At 50.3% G+C, this 8,136-nt stretch overlaps 1 protein-coding gene across 3 annotated transcripts in view; it reads right to left on the minus strand.

Moving 5' to 3' along the window:
• The window catches only part of KCNS3 (potassium voltage-gated channel modifier subfamily S member 3), a 28,061-nt gene extending 20,594 nt beyond the window's left edge, over positions 1-7,467 (minus strand). For 2 of the 3 annotated variants that reach the window (XM_019753921.3, XM_074331722.2), the window contains exon 1: positions 6,860-7,463. The gene's annotated coding sequence lies outside the window, so the exon portion shown is untranslated. Of the gene's footprint in view, positions 1-6,859 lie in introns of all 3 variants that reach the window. The other variant, XM_088796283.1, reaches the window with a different exon arrangement.
• Positions 7,468-8,136: the final 669 nt, after the last annotated feature.

An 8,136-nucleotide genomic window follows, 5' to 3' on the forward strand; every position in this document is an offset into this window, starting at 1 on the left:
TGGAGCGAAAATAAATATAAGACGTGGTGTTATATTATATTATTATATTATATTATATTATATTATATTATATTATATTATATTATATTATATTATATTATATTATAAAGATCCGGTCTTATAGTAAAATAAGACTGAGTCTTATTTTTGCTCCAAAAGACGCGTTAGAGCTGATGGTCGGGCTAGGTCTTATTTTCGGGGAAACACGGTACCACTTATCTGACGACTCATTCTTGGTTTTCTGTGAAACTCTGCTTCCTCTTCCCAAACTTTAAATCTGGGGTCACAAAATAGAATACCTACAGGAGCCAGGCAGCTGTCCGAAATGGAAAAGGAGGACACCTGGCCACGGTGACAAGCTGGAGAGTGCCAGTCCTGCCAAAAGGGGGCTGCTGTCCCTTACGTGTGGGCATCAGGAGGTCAGATCTCTCCATTTGTCAAGAACACTCACACTTCTTATTTTTACGTGAACTTTCCCAATTTGTGTACATGTTGGAAACTACTGTTTTGAATGTTTGAATACTGTAAGCAATCTAATCACCACGGGAGGTGGGGAAGTTGGCGCTCTAAGTCAGTGGCCTCATGAGGGTACCAGACTTAGAAAACCAGGATCATAAAAACCCACGAGAAAAAACACTGTCCAGAAGGTATGATTTACTGATCTCAGAGACAAAAATGCTGAAATAACCTTGCCGGAACCCAAATGTCTCCTCTCAATCTACATGTACAAACCAGTCGTTAACCTTGAAGTTCTCCCACCTCTAGAGCCAATTAAACTCTTTACCGTAAGAAATCATAGGAAATGCTGCAGGTTCGCCTTGGTATGTCAATCAGGGCGTAAGAAAATCAAACCAGTCCGTAGAAGAATGAAAGTAAAAAAAAAAAAAATGGAAGCATGTTCAAGTCCAAAATTTTAGTCTTCTGGCATTCTTTTCTCTCAACACACTAATTATTTGCCAGGATATAAGTCAGCACTCTTGGAAGAAGTCTTCAAGAGGCAGCAAAAGTCTTAACTGATCTTAGGAGTAACTTTCAATTCTGTGGTCCTATTTACGATCCTTCCCTACAACTAGAAATTGATCACTGGGTCCCCTGTCACTTCTTCAAGGCCCCATCAAGCTCGCTGTGGTGTTCACTATTGATGACTAGGCCAGCGTATTCTGCTAAATGTGGGTTCCCAGAGGAGACCAGATGCACCTCCCTTCCATCTTTTTACAAACTATCTGAGGATACAGAGGAAGTGTCTCGTGATGAGGAAGATTGGGTAAAGAAGAATTCTGCTGAGACACAAAAGTTGGCTTATCGCCATGCCCGGGCCTCTCCACAGGGCCTCACCCCCATATATTTCGGACAAGCTTGGCATCTCCTCACCACTGGGCTCATCACTGGTGTCTCTTCATTTAAGTCAGTTTGAAAGCAGCTTATTGGTGGTCATCAAAGAGCAAATGCTCAGAATCTCACCACAAATGTGCCCGTTTACCCACTCAAATTTCTCCTAATTCAATTCATAAAAAGGATCCAAATTTAACACAAATAAATGATGCTACTGAAGAAGAATATTCATAGAAAGATCTCTTTTTTAAAATCATAAAACCACCTGGCTGTCGGGGGGCGAGGAGGGGAACAGGGAAGGGCAATTGATAAGCTCAAATTTACCCAGCAATTGGAGACAAAGCCAAAGCTAGTATTCAAATTTCTAATCTTCTAGAAGTGATAGTACCATTTAATTCCACACACAGAGAAGTGCATGTTTTGATTTCTTGAGGAGTTGGACTCAGCTCCCTACCCTCGGCCAAGGTCACCTTGCACCTACACACAAGCATGTACACAAACTCTCCCCGGTACTCTGTCTCTCTGCTCCCTTTCACAACCAACCTACACATGTATGGTCTCCACTTCCTTACCTGCCATTCATTTTCCTCTCAGTCCCGCTGGCTTTAGGCCCCACCTGTCCAGCACGCCTGTGAAGGAGGTTCTCAATTGCCATCACTGAACCTCTCTAATCAATTCCTCACAGCCTTCACTGACAATCTTCTAGAAATACAAATTGGCTGCTGAAACTCTATTAATTCTTTCCACAGCCCTCAGGATAAACTCTTAAGATCCTGAACTTGGCCTGAAGGGTGCAGCACGATCTGGCCCCGTCCTCCCCTCCACCCACCCCTCCCTGTTCTCCTGGAGTTCCTCCAGCATGCAATGCTCATCCTGCCGTAGAATCCTCCTCTTGCCTCAGCCGGAAATTCTCTTTCTCCCACTTTTCACTGCATAAACTCCCACCCGTCCCTCAGAATGAAAAGGCTCTTCCCCAGCTCCCCCATCTAAACTAGTGACCTCCCCACCCTTGTTTTCCTTCCCCGTGAAGGTCTTTAGGAGGCTTGCCGCTACTTAAATGTGTGAGTGACTTGTTAACTGTCTGTCTCCTTACCCGCCTCCACCCCACCTCCATCTGTATTTCTTTCAGCACAGCATACCCAGCCCCTAGCACAGTACATAATACTGGGTAATCTTGTTAAGTGAATGCTTGTACACATTTGTGTATGTAAAGAGGATGTATAGGTGACTACATAAGTTAGTCATTAAGTCCGCGTTGGTAAGCATCTTCCAGGTGCTCAGCTGCAGGATGCTTCATTCGTTGGGGACTTTGGCAAGTACACTGAAGCCCATTGCTGTTGACATTCACTGCTTCTCTGTAACATGACTGGCTAAAAGCAGACCTTGGGGCTGCATCATTCAACACTTGTGCAAGTCAAGACAATTTTATAGCATATCAACTCCAAGGAAACCATGGTGCAAGGCTTTCAGGATTCCAAAGAGAGTGAGACCCCTTTCCCACAAAGAAAAATACTACAACCTAGTCTTATAACTATTTATAGCTTAGCCAGAAGAATTTACTTTTATAAGGGGTAGGTGTGTCTGTGTTACAAAGTTGTAAAAGGTGACCTAGAGAAAGGATAAAGAAATACAGGGCTGGAAATGTTTCTAGATCAGCTTCTATATTTGATGACACATTCTAAACATTGTTAAGTGTGCTCATCATAATTGAGATTTCTCCACGTTTCACATACGCTTATGCAAAAATAAACAACATCAAAAAACACTTTCTCCTCCTCCTCCCCTGCCCCCACTAAGCACCCTGGCTGGCCAAGACCAGGAACCAACAGCCAGCGTCAGGATCAGACTCAAACTCAGCCACCTCCAATGACCCACCACATCTCACTGTCCAACGTACGAGACACAAAGATGATGGACTTGGCTTCAGAAGACACCTGGCTATGGCCAAGTCCAAGGTTCACTTTGCTTTATTTTCTTCATCTACAGGATGGGCTTCCTAACCTCCTTCCTGCCTATCACTTACCACACTCAGTTACTATGAGAACTGAAACGAGATAACCCTGTGAAAGTTTCTGCAAACTACAACAGGCTTTACAAATGTGACAGAGTCTCTGTGATTTTTATCAGGACTCAAATATTTAGCATCTTGTGTTGTCCTGTTTTGCGCTTGTTAACCTTGAGCCTCCAGGTTCACTGTAAGTTCAAGGTCGGAGAACATGTCTTAGAGTCTGCCTGCCCTCGATACCTGCAGTGCTGGGTACATGAACCCCACACAACAAATTCTGGTGTGTTGGTTGGAGTTTTTTTGATAGACTTGACTCAGAGTGCAAAGTGTTCTGGGTTTCTCATTGATAATAAACACATTTTCTAAAATAGCCATAATGTTTACCTAGCCCATGATCTTTATGGTCTGTCTTCCTGTTTCCCAACCAGCTTGGCAGAATTCCATTGGAAAGAAGAGTATTTTGGCAAAAGCAAAAAGAACATTTTTCTAGTCCAGTTTTCGAGGTTCCTTTTAAGGATGTGACAAGGGGTTGAAAAGTCTATTGGTGACAGCAAGCCACCTCTACCTGCCACCGTTTAACAAACCCAGTCTGAGTCCTACTAAATGCAGGGCACAGTGTTGGGGCTGTAGGGATAAACAAGGAGAAGAGAATCTCACAATGGCTCTGCAGCCAGACGGCCGAGGTTAGCATCCTGGCTTCACATGGTCCTGGTTGTGTGATTTTGCACAAGTGACTCAGTTTGTCTCTTTTTTCTCATCTACACGAGGGTAATGATAGAGCCCACCTGCTACGGTCATCATCAGGATGAAATGAGTTAATGCATAGAGAGATTTTAGCACAGTGCCTAGTACAGGGTAACAATAAATATTAGACACATAGATCCTGGTAGCTAAACAGACTGAGATTCAGAGAGGAGAAGTGACTTATGTCAAATCCAGGAGCCATAAAGAGGTAGGAATCAGGGCTGGTTCCCAGGTCCTTAGTTACAGTCTCCTTGGGGGTATTTCACACAAGTGTCACTCTGGAGGATCCAGCTCCCAACATCTGATAAGCAGGAGCAATACACACACACACCTTCCACCTGCTAGTAGGAGAGCTGTCCTCACCCGCTAGTGAGGCCTCAGGCCCAGCCCGGTCCTTCTGGTCTCCCATACAGCCCAGAATGCATCCTACCGAGGCTCCCACAGAAATACCGCGATAAAGGACTATAGCCTCACTTCCCCATGAGATTGTTCTGAGGATTAAATGAGATAAGATAATGCCTGAAAAAGTGCCCAGCAGAGGAGCTGCCTGTGTAGTACGCAGCCAATAAATGTTATCTACTAAATAAAAGAAGGAGGAGGAGAAGGAACACCGTGTGGAGCCTGTTTTCCCAAAGCTGAGACTGCGCTAGCCAGGGCAGATTGAGGTCTCTGGTAGAGCAGAGGGAGGCAGAGTCTGTGAAGCATTACAGTGACGGGCAAAACTCACTGAAGACAGGAGGTGCCTGGAGTCCCCACTCTTTCCCTTTTTCTCAATAATAATAATAATAATAATGAAAAATACTTAGCTGGTGCTTTGCTGGCAAACCCAAGCGTCAGACGGTTGGATTTTTCATATTTTAATATCTCTGAACAGAACAAATATTGCTTCTGACTTCCCAATTTGCTTGCTCTCATACGCTTGCCCAGCAGAAGTTTAGCTCTGCTGCACTCATGAATGGGTTTAATCAGACTGATTTTCCAGATGATCACGGCTCAGACATGAGACCCAATTAAACAGATCTCACAAGTCTCCTTGGAATATTCACAACACGCCTTGGATTCAGAGTTCTTAAGCACTTCAGTATCAACCTTCTCCCCTCTACCCCAACACTGACAATTCCTCGTTCTGAAAAGACAAATTTAATATTAGGACAAAAGATGGAAGGAGTCTGGTGAAAATAAAAGAGGAAGAGTAGGACTAGACTGGGAGAAACAATCTCAGTTTACAGCTGTGCATTCCCAGAGCAGAGGACAGAGCCTGGCCCCTGGGGGGCTGCTTATAAACACCCGCAGAGCCAATCAATGTCCCCCAGGCGTTTACAACTCAGATTAAGAATGAAATCTACACAATACACCAAGATCAACCACAAGATCAATGCCACCCTCCTCCAGCCTGAAGTAAGCAGGGAGGAGAGAAACTAGAGCATCTGCCTTCAGAGAGGGGGCAGGTGTTTAGGAAAATGCTTGCTACCTGTTTACCTGGGCAGGTATTTGCAAGTAGTCTAGAAAGGGGGTCAGCTAGGGGTAACATACAGCTCTCGGCGAATGAATGATTATGCAAATCACTTAAGCAAATACATGAGAAGGGACAGGGGAGGCTTCTGCTCTGATTTTCCTCACCTGCCCTACTCTTCAGAAGGTAAGATGAAATAAAAACCAAGTCGTCTTCACGTCTACCCTCTGCGAGGGCAAGGACCAGCCCTGCTGCCGGACCCCGCGCCCCGCGTTCACACCGCGGTATCAATCCAGAGCCCAGGGTCATCATCCTGGCGGGTGGAGGTAGTTCTGTGCGGTCCTCCACCCCCGCCGCCCGCTGCCCAGTTAGAAAACCGGCTCAGTCCCCCCAGCCAGATGCGGGAGACACCAAGGGCGCAAAAGGTGCTCCTTTCACAAAAGAGAGGAAAATAGACAGCGGGGGTGGGGGGTGAGTGGGTGCACAGAACGAGCCCTGCAATGCGAAAGGCGGCCAGCCCGGCTCGCCGCGGCCCCTGCAGGATGGTCTCATTCACCTCAAGAGATCGGGCAGCCACCCAGAGGGGCGGGGGATGAGAAGTTCCCGCCCCAGGCCACCCAATCCCACCACAGCCACTGATCCAAACGCGGGGAGTCCGCCGGCGACTCAACACGGGCCCTGCCAGCCCCTAGCCGCTCCCACTCTGAGCACGCTGGCCGTCCCTGGGCACAGCGCTGCAGCAGGACAAGGGCCCCGGGCGCGCTCTTCCCTGCAACTGTCGCGGGGCGCCTTGAACCACTCCAGGGCAAAGGGAGGGGAGGAACGACAGGGAAGAAGGCGGAGCAGGCGGCCCGGGAAGCACTTATAGTCGCTGGGAAAGCGCCTCCTCTCGAGGAAGAGAAGGAACAGCTTCCCGGCTAAGGAAACGCCCCAGGGATGCCCCTCGGTGAAGTGTCGCCTTTCCCTAGCTCTTCGATTCTCCCGCCTCCAGTCCATCCTCCACCCACCCCACCCCGCCCGATGCCCAGGAGCTGATCTTAGGTGCACTCCCTGAGGCTTTCGGAGAGAGCCAGGCACCATCTGGGCTGCCCACAACTTGCGCAACAGGCGGATCCTTAGGGCACCAATGACGGTGGGCTCTGGGGACCGGAGGATGGAGAGCGCCTAGCGGTATGCGAAGTACCCTGCGGAGGTAGATTTCCGGGATCTTGCACCCATGACCTGGGCCACTGGGGGTGGGTGGGGCAGCAAAAGGTGAGGAAAGTTGCAGGGTCGCACAGAGAAGACTCCGGAGCGCACGGGGAGGTGGGTTCCCAAGCAGGTACCTGCAGGAGTCCCGGTGCCTCTGGCTCGCTGCGCTCTGCGACGCCTCCCGCTCGCACTGCAGGGATCAGGCCTCACCGCGCGGCCCCGCGCCCGCCGCGGCAGCGGCGAGGAGAGCCGGGTGGCCCTCCACGGTCAGTCTGTCCATCTGTCCGTCCGGCCCTGCGAGAGCGCGGCGCCGGGGAGCAGCGGGCGGGGCGGGGCGGGGCTGGCCGCCGGGCTACCGCCCCTTGGGTCCCAGCTCCTCCCGCCACCTAGCTTCGGCCCTCAGCCAGCGCTCCCTGGGCAGAGGGCGCGGCGCTGAGCCGCCAGCGGCTGTTGGCAGCGGGGAACTGGCCGCCCGACAGGCGGACAGATGTCTGGACACAGAGGCCGCCCTGCGGGGCGCGCGCCCCAGCCCAGACCCAAGTGCAGAGTCACCCCTGGAACGGCGCGCCCTGTCCGGGTGGGAGCTGGAGCGCGCCCCGCGCCTGCCAACTGCGCGCCCTCAGGGGCTGGGAGCACGGCAATCCGGCGGGAAGCCGACCAGCTCCTCTGAGGCCACAGGGGCTCGGGCAACCGCCTCTGGAAAGTCACGGCCCAAGCGACACTGCATATTTGCCAGGATTTTCTTAGGAAGTCTCGAGGCCCCAACTTGTTTCAAAACAAAGTGCGAAGGAGGAAACAGCCCCACGTCCTGCCTGTTTACCACTAGCACCTCTGCCTGAAGACTCAGGCACAACGCAGAACAAGATTGTTTCCCACGCTCTATTCCTCGACTTACCAGGTCAGAAGAGGTGGTGATCATATGCACCAAGCAGAAGTGGACCGAGTTGGGTCCCCTTCCCAAAAAATGGAAGAGGGGACCGTCAGAAGCAGATGCCTGAGGCCGAGACTGAGCAACAAACCAGGGAGCCCAGCGAGGGCGGCTTGTGGTCCAGAAGGCATCGCAGGCCCCTGTGCAGTGAGGGAAAAGGCTCAGTGAACCGCCTGAGGAGGAGAAATGGGACGCTAGGGGACCCACCCCCGCGCTCCCCCTCCCGCCCCCAAACTGCAGATTTTTAAGTTGTGCAGAATTGCAATAATTCCTCAGAGCCAGCTGCTCCAAGCTGTAGGCGCCCAGCGTTCCCTGGGTTCCCGCCCCACATCACACAATCTGCCCATTGCCCAGAAGCCGGCATTTGCTGACCACTAGACTCAGACAAGCACCCAGCAAGACCACAGGTCATTAAGTTCCAAGTGCTGAGCCAGGCACACAGGAGGGGGTGGGAGCAAAGGGGTGTATGGAAAAGGTAAAGAC

The sequence above is a fragment of the Rhinolophus sinicus genome, chromosome 2, assembly GCF_057876585.1.
Source record: "Rhinolophus sinicus isolate RSI-liver-muscle chromosome 2, RSI-T2T, whole genome shotgun sequence".
Taxonomy (NCBI): Eukaryota; Metazoa; Chordata; class Mammalia; order Chiroptera; family Rhinolophidae; genus Rhinolophus; species Rhinolophus sinicus.